The sequence below is a fragment of the Diadema antillarum genome, unplaced genomic scaffold (assembly GCF_040938485.1).
Source record: "Diadema antillarum isolate AM-2024a unplaced genomic scaffold, OU_Dant_1.0 seq00000293_RagTag, whole genome shotgun sequence".
In the NCBI taxonomy this organism is placed as follows: Eukaryota; Metazoa; Echinodermata; class Echinoidea; order Diadematoida; family Diadematidae; genus Diadema; species Diadema antillarum.
The window spans coordinates 1639330-1656149 of record NW_027271319.1 but is presented as its reverse complement, the minus strand read 5'-3'; the positions used below and the strand labels follow the sequence as shown (position 1 = coordinate 1656149).

General features: G+C 36.9%; 1 pseudogene; it reads left to right on the top strand.

The window, feature by feature from the left end:
* The window catches only part of LOC139730158 (polypeptide N-acetylgalactosaminyltransferase 1-like), a 55151-nt pseudogene that overhangs the window by 27457 nt on the left and 10874 nt on the right, over positions 1-16820 (top strand).

Below are 16820 nucleotides of genomic sequence, written 5' to 3'. Positions count from 1 at the left end.
CAGGAAATTTAAGCTGAGACAAGGCTCGATGATGTAGCAATATTTATGTGTAAGCCTACCTTGACGGGACACGTGACTCACTGTACATTCTTTAAGGTCCGGAGACAGAATTCGTGCCACCGATTCTTGGAAGATTATCATCTTATCACAAGTTATCGTGCTCTAAGGATTTCAGGAAGGATTTAGGAATTCTTTGGAAACTTTCGTCTTCGCTTGTCTCATCTTGTTACCTTCGGGCGGCAGAAACCTCTTTATGTTTGAAGGAATAGGCTACATCCTCCACATTCTGATGTGCAAAAGCGGCAATGTGAATGAAGTTTTTATTTTGTTTGTCACTTTTTTGTCAACTTTTATTCTACTTTTAAAGAATAATTTTCTAATATTTTGTTTGTTTGTTTGATTTATTTTTCTTCCAACACAATTTCATACATAAATCAAAATTATTTTCAGTAATATCACATGGAATATCAGTAAGCAGATTACAAGTACATGATTCAAAGAAGGAAAATCGATGTGTAAATTAATTTCATTAACAAATTATAAATCGTATTACCAATTTTCCAAATAATTATCTGAGAAATTAATGCGGAAGAAGGACTGCCACTATAAGCAAAAGCTTGAGCACGTGGCAGCCCAGGGACCTATCTACATAATACACAAAAAATAATATTGTTTGCGGAATGGAGAAATACTACAAAATATAAAACACTGTAAATACATTATGTTTTTTATATATGTATAGTGCATAGGTACGAATAAGAGTAACGTGAAATATGATGATGATGATGATGATGGTGATGTATGATGATGTTGACAGGGTAATGATGAAGAAAAATGTGATAATGAAGATGAAAGTGATAGTGGTGATGCTGAAGATAATGGGAATGAAATGAAATGATAGACACAGAAACATTGCGTATATTTATTGTAGTTTTAAATCCAATTTACAGGAAAAGAAATGTGATCATACAAAAATATATGTATATTCAAATGCTATATTCATAGATTGTAATCTGACAGTAATGTAGTTTTCAATCTAGCCTTGAAAGAATATAAAGTTTTACACGATTTAACATAATCTGGAAGTGTATTCCAAAGATTTGGTCCATTGTGTCTTATAGATTTTTGTGCAATTTGTGCAATTTTTGTGCAAATTTGTGCAATATGATAAATCAATTCACTTCGTTTACTGAGCTTATATGATTGTAAACATTTAATCTCAATTGTAAGTCTGAAGAGTAATCTCATTATTATCCAATGGTAATATCTTACAGCAATAACAGCAATCTCAACAGTAAGCCTATCAGTTTGAACCTTGTCAATCAGAGTGTCGGATGTATCGATCAATTCTATAGAGGTTATGATGACGTGTTGCGTTCATCTTTCCTTGTTCTTTACCTCTTTATCCTTGTGAATTTTGTCATTTATTTTCAGGTTTGTTTGTTTTTTTGTTTGTGTTTTTGCCATGTTTTTCAACCATTGAAAAAAAAATCCATATCTTTTTTCTTGTTTTTTCACTGAATAACTTCTCTTCAAAGAGTTAGCTGAAATTTCTCCTCTCCGTTTTTACAGCTCTTCCGCGAAAACCAAGGCCGGAGGGCGAGCCTCCAGGGGCGAATGGGAAACCCGTTATACTAGAGCCACACCTACGGGCCAAAGCAGACGATCTGTTCAAACTGAACTCATTCAATCTCATGGTTAGCGACATGATCGGCTTCAATCGATCACTCCCAGATGTTCGACCGAAACAGTAAGTGAAGTCAACATTAACTGAAGTGTGTCAATATTGTCTGACGCTGTCTTTTATATCATTAGATGCGCTTATTTACGGACGTGATCTTAACCTCGAAAGCAGAGAAGAGAACAAACTTCAGTTCCGTCAGTTCAAATTTGTACTGTGTGCAAAAAGTTTTGAGTGACTTCATCACCTGAATGCAAACGATAGGTAATTTGTGTTTACCAAGGCAAGTACACCATGCAAGTAAACTTTAGACCAAAAATATCTTCATTAGATATCTTGTGGTAGACAGCTGTGGTAATCTCAGACCAAAATACGGATTATTTTTAGGTTATGCAGAATTATGTAGTTTCTTTTAACAAGGAAAAGAATATTCCACTATTGCTACATGTATTGTGTTTATTTGCCGTATATCTGGCCAGTATGTCATTTTTGGCATGTATGGGTAGCACTTTGCAAAGCACGCTTTTTAAAGCTTCCCTTCGTAATTGTTCATAGTATGAATTTTTGCCAGCTCAAAAAGAACTGTTCTCTTATGTATTGGGTTCTGTTTTGCATTTGTTTGTTTGTTTGTTTGTTTTTTTGCTAATGTATAACGGCATTTTATTTGTATAGAAAACATCATTTTTATCATTGTTGTGGAAAATGAATATTGTGTATAAAGTGAAAATCAAATCAAATCAAGTACTGAAATACCCCCACAGACTTTGCACATAGTCCACTGGGTTCCCCTTGAAAATGAGTTAAGTTGATATGACTTCAATCATTCTGATATCGTCATCCAGAATTGGAAATTGTGGTCATAGATTGATGCATTGACATGGTATGATGAAGAATTCGTATTTTGAAATCAGTAGCAGTGAAATATGGCAAGTCAAGGTCGAATGACGCCCTCTGTGGCATAGTGGTAAGACACCTGACTCCAAATCGGAGGACCCGAGTTCGATTCCCGCCCAGTGCTTACGTCCTGGGACAAGATGTTTTTACCCACCACGTCTCTCTCGACCCAGGTGTATAAATGGGTACCTGCCAACGCCAGGGTAATAATAATGGCAGGCCCCTCTGGTAAAACAGTGTCAACACTGAATAGGCTATACTCCTGCATAGAGAAGTCTACAAGTTATTGTATTATTGTATACTGAAATGGTGACATTCACTCGTTGTAATCTACAACATGAGGTAAAACACCGAAGTGGATATGACATCGAATTTGACTAGGCTGCCCTTAAATGGATTTCCCCAAAACGAAAGGCTTCTTTGACTTCGTGGAAACTTCATGTACAATCACCCTCTATTCCATATACATTTGATTTTTTAAATTCGAATTATGAAATGCATGGATCTACGAAACGGTAATCGTGTAAACCAAATCATAATAGTACAAATGTATATCTAAATGATCAAGCTGTGTAGACCTTATAGTATACAAATGACATGGCAGAATTTGTTATGGCAAGCATGGATCTACGAACTTGTAATCGTCTAAACCAAATTACATCTTTAAATTATCAAGTTGTGTAGATCACATAGTATATAAGACTGCACTTTTGTATTGCTCCTTTATCATTAATTTTGATTATGTTTTGTTTAAAATTTTCACAACTATGTAATTTTATTTAAATTTGATTTGAGAAGCAGAATAAAATAATGCCAACGAACGAATTTTCAGTAAACAAAAGAAAGAACAAAAACAGAACATAAAGCTCTTGACAGAGTAAATTATGATGTTAGATATATAGCTTTACTATGGCCAAGAAGCGTTTATACACACAGAGAAAGAAAAACTTAACAGAGAGAGAGAGAGATTCACTCACGCTTGGGCGAACGATAAACAGGATGATGAACTCATTATCACGTTTTCGCCTTGCTTGTGTAGGGCTTGTGCAGTGACAGACAACTTGACAGTGATTTGGGGTGGCTGCACCCTGGGATGCTGGGGTAAACGGAAACGCCTCTCTTCATTTAGTTCCTCTGTGGTTCAGGATTGATTAACATAGATATGGCTCGTCACTCCATTAAAGGCATTATTTACCATTTGCAGATGAAACAGAAACCCAGCTTTAGTGCTTCAAAATAGTTCTAAAATGTGAGTTAGGGGTAGAAACAACCAATGTAAAAATGTTAATCAGTATAATCAATGTTAAGTATTGTTGAATATAAAAAAAATGTGAACAATAGTTATTACAAAATTATTTGTAGCATAAACAGTTCTGGTTTATTGAGAAGAATAGTGATATCTCCTTGTATTTTAGGCTTTATTGCAAAATTTTTATAGGTGGGATGCTTTGTAATATACTAGTAACTGCCCTAAACATATGCATCAAATGTGATAATTCGAACATTTTTTTTAAGTCACCGCTCCCAATGGTTAAAAATACCTTTAATACGTTAGACAGTGGCAAAAGTTTAAGCCCTAATCATCGTGTTTATATGTATTGGAAACTACAAGCCCGCGTAAAAGACCAACCTGTTGAGATGTGGGCCACTCCATTGGTTTGGAGTACGACACACACACACACACAGACACACACACACACACACACACACACACACACACACACACACACACATTTTATAATAATGGAAGCACACAAACAATGGCATGATATGGCTTGGAAAGATAGCTGATATTCGTCCAAGTAAAACTAAAACTTAATGCTAGGAGGGACTCAAAATTCATCTTGTACCGTCTGGAATATTGCTTGCAATATATCGGAAAGTATTTCCAACATGTCCATGAAGGAAGCGTCACGTAGCATCGGGTAAGCCCTGCTATCGTGGTTCTTGTGCTCCGGCGAAGCTTTTGGGCTAATATTTCGCGTTTTTGTAGTTACCTAACTGAAATCATGTTACATCAGCGTTGTTTTTTTTCACACATTTTTTATACATTTGTGAACATATAAGAGCAAAAGTCGACAGTTCTGAATTTTGTTTTCACTTTAAACCAACTAAAACCGTGAACCTCACTACCTCTAGTTCTTATTAAAAAACGTGTTTTGGAAATTAACCATATATAGCTATATTTTGTTGTTTTTATCATTGTGTAACTTTATAACTTATCTCAAATCTTACGGTATCATTTTCTGGGAAAATGCATTTCGTGGCACCGAAACTGCATGTGAGTGTTATGGTTGAGCTTTTCACTGCCTTTGTAGGAGGTTTTTCTGTGTCTGCGTCTGTGTGTTTTTTTTTTTTTTCGACAGCCATCACTTGATAGCGCAGTGACCTTTTATGACGGAAAAGTGCAACCAAGCAAGTTGCCAAAAGCAGACAAATTGCAGATGAAATGGATTCGAAGCGTATCATATCCAGGACTCATATCAGACAGGACGAATCCCAATTTGGGGGGAGTAATTTGTTGTTGTTGCTGTTGTTGCAAAGTTGATATTGCCAGTCAAAGGAATCATGCGAAGGAAGTTGAGGGAGGGAAAAGGAAAGAGGGGGGGGGGATGCTGAGTATAGGGGAGGGAAGGAAAACCTAAGCAGCCAGAAATGAATCCATATATCCTGCGAAGTGAGACTGGGCAATCCCTATAATAGCTGGTAAGGGATCAACGGGCCATTCCCCTCCGAGTGGATTAAGACAAGCTCCTGTAGCTCCGAATTAGTTGATCTCTGCCGAGATTGGAAGGGAAGACAAGAAAAAAATGAAACAACAAACAAAGCAGAAGAAGATGAAGAAGAAGGAGGAGGAGGAGGAGAAGGAGAAGGAGAAAAAAAACGAGAAGAATAGGAGGAGAAGGAGAAAAGGAGGAGGAGGAAGAAGAAAAACTGCGAAAAGCGGAGAGGGATAATCATGCCATTCCCCTCAGAGTGGGTGTATCAAGGCAAGCTCCTGCTCGTGCTGCTCCCTGCAGACCTCAGCCGAGATCGGAGAGGAAAGGACAAGAAAAAGATGAAACAAAAACAAGAAGAGGAAGAGGAAGAAGATGAAGAAGGAAGAGGATAAGGACAAGGAGAAGTAGAAATATGAGACGAAGAAGAGGAAGAAGAAGAAGAAACTGTATAAGGTGGAAAGGGATCATCGTGCCATAAGCTCCTGTAGCTCTGAGTTTAATAGTAGATCTCAGTCCAGACTGAAGGGGAAGGACAAGAAAAAAGATGAAAGAACAAAACAAAGCAAAGCAGAAGAAGAGAAAGAAAACAAAAAATGAAGGAGAAGGGGAAGGAGAAAAAGGAGGAGAAGAAGAAATAGGAGGAGAAGGTGAAGAGGAAGAAGAAGACGAAGAAGAAGATGAAAAAGAAGAAACTGCAGAAGAAGAAACTGCAGAAGGTGGAAAGAGATCATCGTACCATTCCCCTCTTAACGGATTAAGGCAGGCTCTTCCCACCTCCCTGCTTCTGCAGCTTGCAGCAGATTTCAGCCGAGACTGGAGGGAGAACTCTGGAAAAGAATAAACAAACAAAGCATCTGAAGACAAAGGAGGAAATGGGGAAGGCAAGGAGATAGACAGAAAGAAATATTGAAGGAAGGCAGGAAGGGAGAATGAGGAAAGACTACTTTTATTCTGTCAGAGTTGTCTTATACCTTCTGTTCGAAATTTTATCGTTTTCCTGCTGGCCAGGTAAACCTGTTTAACCCTCTGCTCTCCGCATTAATTTCTTGCCCCAGGCATGTATGTGAACTTTGTACACATCTGACTATTGGCACATAAAGTGATAACCTGCTGGAATTCGGTCCAATCGTAATGCGAGTTGAATTTTCCGACTCTTCACAAAACTTGATTAGTCACTAAGGACCCCTTTTCAATATCTTCTGGCGGTATGTTTTGTTGAAACATTTTGCAAAGGACGCACTAGTAGTTTTTTGTTTCAATTAATCAATATCAAATAAGACAATCGTTGATAGTTTTTTTTTCCTGCTTGATTATGTACATAATATATTTGCATCTATAGATGTAGGGCGTCTTCGTGTTACCCGTATTATGCAAAGTAGGAGATTATAACATGAAGAGAATTTAGTGGAAAGCTGATTTTGCCAGTACAACTTTATTAATATTTTTTCTGTCTTTCCTTTTTAAAATGTATTGTTCTTGCACTGTAGTTATCGTGTAGGGCAAGTACGATAATATACTATTTCGATTTTAAGCTAAGCATTTCCAGAATTCGGAAGTGTCAAAAACCGAAAAAAAAAATATTCTAGGAATTTCATGGTGACACATCACATGTACTTAATTACATTGTCAACTAAAGGTGTCAAGAATCAAGGATCGAGCAGTATTTGAATAATAATTAGTCAACTGTCTCACTGATTAGTGGACCGTATACGTTAGTGTATACATGTATGTGTATACAGTTGTATTATACAGGGACTCTATACGTAGGGTGATGGCGCCCTCTATAAATGAAATGATTGCGTGAAGTCATGAAGGAGCTGCTAACGCTGCAACTGTTCCCTCTCCGTTAGCATGATTATGCTAGAAGACATTGACTTTTGTTTGTCTTTTTTTCCATGAAATTCAGTGAAAATGCGATTTGATTTGCACAAACAGGCGAATACACGAGCCGCGATTCCGGCATACTCGGTAATACAATCGTTGCTACGTGATGTCACAGCAGGTCTACTGATCAAGCCTCAATCTGCACACTATACATGTAGCTCAGTATTTTGATGATTGCTATCGCACTCGTTCGTTTATCCTTGTGGAAAATGTATTTGTTGTCACTTCTAATATGTGTGGTAGAAAGTGATTTTGAATTTAGGTCATACTATGACTTCGGAATCCTACATCAGCCTCTTTCCAGGGTCATAGTCTGTGTATCTTTTGTCTTGATTTGTTATGTCTCGCGTTGTTATGAGTTGGGGGATACCCTAGGTCTACAGACGTCATAGTTTGTCGAAAGTGCAAAATGTGTGAACATATGACATTTTGGCACGATTCCTGTTACCTTGGTCTCTAAGTGCTGAATGAAAGGTATATTTTCCCAGACGTGTAACATTGTGCTTTCTTGGCCTCTTTAAAGCACAGTGCTACTCTGTGTTTCATTTGACGATAGCATACGCAGAATAAAATCAAGCAAACGATGCGGTATTAGTTTCATTGAAATCGAACGTACAATAGAACGTTGTGGTGACTAAAATTTGACACTTTCTAAAGCGTTGATTAACATATCATATGCATATTAAAGTTATTTCATAATCATGCGCCTTAAGGTTTTCATCTTACGAATATAGATGTATCACATTGACCAATTATGCAATTACAAATCTAACCCCTCGAAATCATCAATGCTGGATGGGTCTTACTTTACAATAATTCGATGCAATATATGAAATTAAAAAAATCATTGATTTCACTTCGAAACAGGGCTATACATTAAGTGGGGTGTAATCGAATCTAATGTAGTATTCCTAATGTGCTCCCCACTATAATATACTCTTATTATTGTTAAATTATCATCATGTCTTTATCATCATAAGAAGAGCTTGCTTCCAAAGGGTGCTAAATCCACTGAAAAATGATGGATTTAGCGCCTTTTGGAAGCAAGCTCTTCATATATTGTCATCATCATCATTATCATCATATTCATCATCATCATCATCATCATTATCATTATCATTTCTTTTATTTCTACACATTCAACTTTCCTTGTTCAGCTTGATAACCGTAAAATTCAATGTGCTCACACAACTGTTTTTTTTTTTAATTTCAACATCAAGGCAAAGTCTCTGACCACTTTTTTGCAATGAGACCTCGGAACAAATGGTACACGCAATCATTCCATAACACAGAGGTATCGCAATTTGAGAATCATAGAAGACAACCCTTTTACCCTTTAGAGATTTCACTGTGGAAGTCGCAAGGAACGCATCATCTACAGGGGGTGTTAATCGTCAAAATCCTGACCCATCTCAATAGCGGCTGAAACCCGCCGGAGAGTGACCACAACTCGTTAGTAACCCAGTAAATGGCGGGAAGCGATTGACGCCAGAAAAATAGAGCACAACCAAGGTTCTTTATTAAGGATCTAATCCCCCCATCAAGATGATACGAAGTAAAACAGAGGACAATTTTTGGACAGGTGCGTTTGTGAGTCACAAAGTTAAGAGGGTAAGACTTATGAGCGGCAAGGTCAGCATTTCTGCAAATTTCCCCTGAAAAGACCTTCGAGAATGAACAGACATTACGCTATAGCCTCACCCCTCATTCTTAGACCATTGTGTCTCGTATTAAGGTTATCAGCTCTCTCTTACTGGATGATGCCGGGGAGAGGGAAAAGAGAAGGAAAGAGAGGGAGTGAGTGAGCGAGAAAGGGAGAGGCAGATGTTGTGTGTGTATGTGTGTGTGCGTGTGTGTGTGTGCGCGCGCGCGCGCGCGTGTGTGTGTGTGTGTGTGTGTGTGTGTGTGTGTGTTTGTAACAGGGTATTATTTCTGACGGAAAGGAAATATTATAGACAGGGCAGAGCCAGGCAAAAACTGCCTTTTTTTCCAGTCAAGGTTTTCTCACTTGATTCTGGTACTTTAGACCATACTTAACAAAATAAGCTTCTGCGCCATCTTGAAATCTGTCCCAAATCCAAGATGGCCGCCAAAAATCCAAAATGGCCGCCAGAGGACCTAAAAAATGCCTTCTGTGGTTAAGATTTGTCTGGGGATGGGTTTTTTTTTTACTCTATTTGATGATAAATGGTAAGAGGAATAAGATTCAGTGAATAAAAATTAGAATCAGTTTCTTTTTTATTGCGAAAATCCAACATGGCCGCCAGACGCAGCTCCCAAAATTAATAAATGTCGTAATAACCGGAGGGCCAAACAATAAAACTTGCATACTTAATGAGTGAGTTCCACTCTCTCTACAAACTAAGTAGACCATGCTTATTTTCAAATTTTTATTGTAACAAATAACATACCACTGGTCTACCTCAAAAAATTTGTTGCGAAAGCCTCAAAATCCAAAATGGCGTCCAAGATGGCCGTCATATTTACTGAATTTACTATTTGAAATATAGAATTTGATAGAAACATCAGATTTCAACAAATGTGATGTCATATGAAAGAAAATAAAATTTCCTACAAGTTGATACCAGTTTTGTGGGAGATTGTGATAACTGGGTTGAGATTTTAAGGAAAACTACTCATTTTCTGATATTTTTCTGAAAAAAAGGGAAAATCATGAAAATGCTTGATTCAGCATAAATCAGAAAAAGAGCAAAGGATTATCTTGAAACGTTTTTAAGAATTTTGTTTAACATATAATTAATATTTGGAGAAAATTAGGGGTCAGTACCATATGCGGTTCAGGAGTTATAATGTCTCAAACTTGAAAACTCACTATGTAAAAATGTCCACTTTAGCTGTGACAAGACCTTGTTGGTCGTAAAGAGAGTCTGCACGCGCCAAGATAACTACACGCACCACTGGCACTGACGCTTGTAGCAGCGTCAGTGGTGCGTGTAGTAGTCTTGGTGCGCGCAGACTTTTTTGACAAACAAGAGTTTGTGCCTGCAAACTAACTTTTCATACCAAATGATAGCTCAGGTGACGCCGATCGCATTCATTTCAAAGTAGATTGTTCTGGAGCAGATGAGATGAAGCAAAAAAATGTCTTTCAAATAGAGGTAGAAGCTTGAAACAACCATGCTATAGAAAGTTTAAAACAAAATTTGGATCAATCACTCAAAAAATTCAAGATTGCAGGCCATCAAAGTTGACATAGTTCATTGCGCCAAATTAAATGTATTATTTTAATTTTGGTACAATTTTTTCTGTTGTGCTATCTATTTATAGTTTTTATACATTTTGAACATTGTAGTGCTATTTCAAACCGTCATGGGTTTTTATGGAGATATCTTTAAAACCAGTGATATTCTACTCCGAAAAAGAAGAAAAAATCGAGTGGAAGTTTCATTTTTGAAGGAGTTAATAACAGAAATCAGTAAATTTAAAGTAAAATTGGAGTGAATTTTGAGTGAAAATTTTCATTTTCACTCATTTTAGAGTACGGTGACCTTAGGGATCACTCGTCACTCTTTGAGTGATCCCTGAGATCACTCTAAAAGGAATGAAAATGAACATTTTCACTATCGAGTGATCCTGATATCTAAAATGTGAAAGCATCTACCAATGTCATTAGTTCAATTCAATTTTGACACTATAACCCACATGAAATCAGCCTAAAACGATGTAAGAAAAATCTATTCACAGTGAATACACTTTCAGCATGCTTATTTGTAAATTCAATTCAGTTCAATTCAGTTCAATGTTTTATTTCATTTTTCGATAAGAACATATAAACATCACTTCTTCTTTTTTGGTAACAGAAAATCAGGTGCTCAAAACTATGTAGGATGAAAAGAATACAATAATCGTAGCACCTTACAATCATTACAGATTATCATAAAACTCGAGTGATTTGAAGTAAGTAAACATTGTGGATAATTCGAAAAATGGAGAGACCCACTAAAAAAGACAAGCCTTGTAGAATGTGGGCCCCTTAGAAATGTGAATATACAGCATGAATAATCATTTTGGACAGTGTTATTTGAACGATATACTGAAAAGTAATTTCACACAACACATTTAAAAGCAACTTTGAGAAATTGCCGCCATGTCGGATTTTTAGGGGGGGGGGGTGCTCGGATCAGAAGGGCTCTCAAGGACATGTACGGATCAGATATTATTACACATATGCCATCATCATTCACGTTTCTACAACAGCAGAGTAACATTCAAGTACAAAAGCATATCTTTGATACAGAAGTATTTCTTTTTTAAATCAAAGATCGGGCCTTACCCAAACACTAAAATGAGCTCCACCCCCCCCCCCCCCCAAAAAAAAAATAAATAAATAAACCCTCAATATGGTTTAAACAAGGCAATATATATGATAGACAGCAATACAAGAAATTCTAAAAATATATCAAATTATTAATCAAGATTTGACTCTGACGCAACACACTAAAGGTATCGTTTACCATTGGAAGAGATATGACATTCGATTTATATGTGCATGTTAGTTGTATCACAAAACATTCTACCATGTAAAAAATATATATATATATATATATATATATATATATATATAATGAAGCCTAAAACATACGGAGATATAATAATAATAATAATAGTGGCTACTTGTATAGCGCACAGGTCCACTTTTCAGTGCTCATGGCGCTTCAAAAATGAAAAGATATCATATATTTACGTGCATATACATATGCAAACATTTCAACAAAGAAGAAAATGGTAAACAAAAACAAATATATACCAAATAAAGAATACAACATATACCAATTAAAAACACAATATTGATCCAATATTAATGACATACAGCAATTACAGTCCTCAGTATGAAAGGAACAGATAAGTTTTAAGTTTGGATTTGAATGACTCAGTAGATGACAGTTCCCTTAACTGAAGAGGTAACTGATTCCACAATTTTGGTCCCATAACGGAAAAAGCACGATCACCATACCCATGTTTTACTCTGGGTATTTGGAGTAAGAATGCATCTGATGATGAACGTAGCCTTCGTGTCGGATTGTATTTTTGAACAGAATTACTTATGTATATTGGGGAAATATATATATCACCATTTCTTTTCAATAAACCATAACATTGATAACTGTTGACAGCTTAGTATAAAAAAACTAGAAATGTCGCTACGGCGACTGGTATGCCTCCGCCATAATGCATGGTTCTCCTAATAAGTCTATAGTACAATGTCTTGACAATGTGTGATGACAGCTTCGTACAATGTCTTGACAATGCGTGATGACAGTTTCACACAATTGGCAAAATATTAAAATGACAGGTTTGCCACAAATCAATGTCTTGACACTGTGTGATGACAGTTTCACACAATTGGCAAAATATTAAAGTGACAGGTTTGCCACAAATGTGCTGAATGTTCACTTTCCTAGAACTAGTTTCAATTGGATGAATGATTAAAACGTCAGAGTGCAGGTATTTGGGGAACTGATGATTTTTACTTGACTTTTGACCCTTTTATAAGTTTATGCATTGAGTAATTTTCAAGGTATTGAGAAAAAGTATAATTTCAGTATCAAATGGTAAAATAGCATTATCTAAACCTGGCCTTTGACCTTTGACCTCACAGTTCCAAAGAGAATCACTGTCAGGTAGAACATGCATATTATGTCAGTTTCATGATGATACCTTGAGTTACTTTCGAGATATGGAGGAAAAAGTGCAATTAAGCACTTTCACTTGACCTGTGACCTTTTGACTTTTGACCTTTTGGCAAAAACTTCCCACAGAATATATATTTGGTAATACATGCATACATCAAGTTAAAAAAAACAAACCTTCAGGCATTGCATAAATATAAGTAGTGATATTTTGAGGAGTTGACCTTGACCTTTGAACCCCCTGACCTTTGACCCATGACCCCCAACTTTCCTCAATAATCACTGCGCATCGGTACAAGCATATATATACTAAGTTCCATGAAGATACCTTTAACCATTTGCGAGATATGGAGAAAAACGTGAAATTTCAACCTTTTTTTCACAAAGTAACCTGTGACCTTTGACCTTTGACCCCATGACCCTAAAATCCAAACAAAGTATCATCACCCAGGATATACCCTCGTACCAAGTTTGATGTAAAACCACCACACGGTTCTTGAGATATCGACAAAAACAAAATGGGACGGACGTACGTACGGACGGACGGACGGACGACCCGAAAACATAATGCCTCCGGCCACTTCGTTGGCGGAGGCATAAAAACATATCAGAACAATCTACTTTGAAATAATAACGATCAGCGTCACCTGAGCTACCACTTGGTATGAAAAGTTAGTTTGCAGGCACAAACTCTTGTTTCTCAAAAAGTCTGCGCGCACCAAGACTACTACACGCACCACTGGCATAGCTGCAAGCGTCAGTGCCAGTGGTGCGTGTAGTAGTCTTGGCGCGTGCAGACTCTCTTTACGACCAACAAGGTCTTGTCACAGCTAAAGTGGACATTTTTACATAGTGAGTTTTCAAGTTTGAGACATTATAACTCCTGAACCGCAAATGGTACTGACCCCTAATTTTCTCCAAATATTAATTATATGTTAAACAAAATTCTTAAAAACGTTTCAAGATAATCCTTTGCTCTTTTTCTGATTTATGCTGAATCAAGCATTTTCATGATTTTCCTTTTTTCAGAAAAATATCAAAAAATGAGTGTTTTTCCTTTACATCTCAATTCAGTTATCACAATCGCCCACAAAACTGGTATCAACTTGTAGGAAATTTTATTTTCTTTCATATGACATCACATTTGTTGAAATCTGATGTTTCTATCAAATTCTATATTTCAAATAGCAAATTCAGTAAATATGGCGGCCATCTTGGACGCCATTTTGGATTTGGAGGCTTTCGCAACAAATTTTTTGAGGTAGACCAGTGGAATGTGGTTTGTTACAATAAAAAATTGAAAATAAGCATGGTCTACTTAGTTTGTAGAGAGAGTGGAACTCACTTGTTATGTAAGCAAGTTTTTAGGGTTTGGCCCTCCGGTTATTATGACATTTATTAATTTCGGGAGCTGCGTCTGGCGGCCATGTTGGATTTTCGCAATAAAAAAGAAACTGATTTTAATTTTAATTCACTGAATCTTATTCCTCTTACCATTTATCATCAAATAGAGTAAAAAAAACCCATCCCCAGACAAATCTTAACCACAGAAGGCACTTTTTAGGTCATCTGGCGGCCATTTTGGATATTTGGCGGCCATCTTGGATTTGGGACAGATTTCAAGATGGCGCAGAAGCTTATTTTGTTAAGTATGGTCAAAAGTACCAGAATCAAGTGAGAAAACCTTGACTGGAAAAAAAGGCAGTTTTTGCCTGGCTCTGCCCTGTCTATTACAGATTACTGTTTGTTAGCTTTTCGTTATATTCCAAGATAAGGTCTGATAACATCTTGTAACTGAATACAACTCGTGTGGTTTATTACTCATCCCCTCAAAGGGACTGTACAGTACTGGTTGAGGTGGGGATTCATGTTTTGAACATTCCTAAGTGAGATAATGAGAGACCTCCTATGAAATATGAAAGAGCATGTACTTTTAAGAAGGATTCAACGTTTATTTGATGATTAATTGGTTTTCAAATGGCTGAGATATAAAAAAAAATGATGATAATAAAGGGCGACAGGCCACGCCTTTCATTAGGATCTCTTTGTTTCGCCTTGTTTTCAGATATCTCAGCCATTTGAAAACAAATTTTTCATCAAATAAACTTTTGATACCCCTTATAGAATTGCATGCTCTTTGACATCTCATAGAGCGGTTTCTGAATATCTCGCAAGACGTTAAAAGCTAGATCCTCACCTCAACCAGAAGTGTACACACCCTTTAACTTTAATCTTTTTCAACATTCTTATTGAACATTCTTATTGATTTTGATTTGGTTTGAAAAGAAAGGTGACATGTCAAAGCGTATTGGCAATATTCCGAAATGCACATTACATTGATTAAACACGTGAAACGCAAATAACTTGAAATATTTTAAATGTGTTCCCCCTCCCTCCCTCCCTCCCTCCCTCCCTCCCTCCCTCCCTCCCTCCCTCCCTTCCTCCCTCTCTTGATTTTGTTTTATTTTTTGTTTTTGTTTGGTAGAGGAACGAATTGGTTTTTTGTGCGACAGAGCGGCTTGACCATTAGTTGAGCTGTCATTTAATAAAGAAACAGTGAAATTATCACAGGGGGCTACTTTCTTGCTGCTTTTAGTCCCCTTCCGGAGTTTCCAAAATAGTTCCGAGAGATTCCAGGAATTTTCTGTTTATTTCTTCGGTTTACTTTTCATTCCCTCTTTTTTGTCTCGTTTATCATATTTTCTTGTTAATCCTTTTGTTTCCTCCCGTACATTTCTTCTTCTTCTTCCTTCTCATGATCGTCTTCTTTCTCCTAAACTTTGAACTCTTCTTTTTCAATATCATCATCATCATCATCTTCTTCTTCTTTTTCTTCACCTTTTGTATTTGTGTTATAAATACCTTTAATGTTATCATTCATTGATCATTGCAACCTTGTTCTTACAAAGGCTACATCTCAGAAAATGTGATCAATTTCGAAGTGAATTTCACCCAAATTTGCACTGTGCCAAAATGAAATAACCTCCGTTGAGCAAACATGTCGATTTCGAGTTTGCAAGTTAGTGAAGCAAGATTTCCGTGAGGGACAATAGGGTGGTTGTATTGAATGGTCTCCATAAATACTGGTCCGTGATTGGTCATAATGCAATCACATGACTAATGCAGCGAGGACCGAAATTGTTATGATATTGCCAGCAATGACGTCACATCAGGAAATAGAATTCCAGAATATGATTGGCTGCCGACGGGAGAAAATGATATTATCTGTATTTATGTAAATACTATTATACAACAAATATCGCCTTGTCTGTCGCTTTAGTGCAACACTTGCCAGTCCCTTGGAAGTTAGATTTTCAGCTCGAGACAACATTTTCCCTCGGACATGTTGGAGAAAATACTCTCCTGGGGAAAGCACAATAACTTGCATGGGTACATCAAGTGTTGTACACCTCTAAAAAGGCAATAGTCGTATGTAATTGCACACACGTTCTATTACATAGTTTATTTGTTATCATTAGGGTTACCGCTTAACATCGATTTTCTCGGAAATGAACAATACCCTGTTTCGGAGAAGTAACTGAGTTTGTTGAGTATATCAAATTGCCTTTGCTTCGTTCAGACATTTCGACACACCGACAGCTGAACTAGGTAGATGTTTGACAGTGTTATGTTTTCTTAACACTCCAAAATAGTTTTGGGTGCGTATAGAATAAATGGAATAAAGAATTCAATAATTTCAATGTGCTGGAGTCGGGTGTACAATATTCAGAGCAAGACACCTTGCTTAAAATAGCTACACTTATCAGTTTCCGGGTCAGTCCTCAAGTGTCGCTTGTAGAGAGATCAAACAATATCAAACGTGGGAATATGCATGGCTTACCTCAAACAAAGCGCGTTTCAGACGTTCAGGCCCTCTGGTGTTGGTATAGTGATAATGGTAATCTCTTACAGTACCGTACGATTATAATGGTCATGTTCATGTACTCCACAACATAATAAAGCGCAATGGTTATTCAACCAACCTGTGGA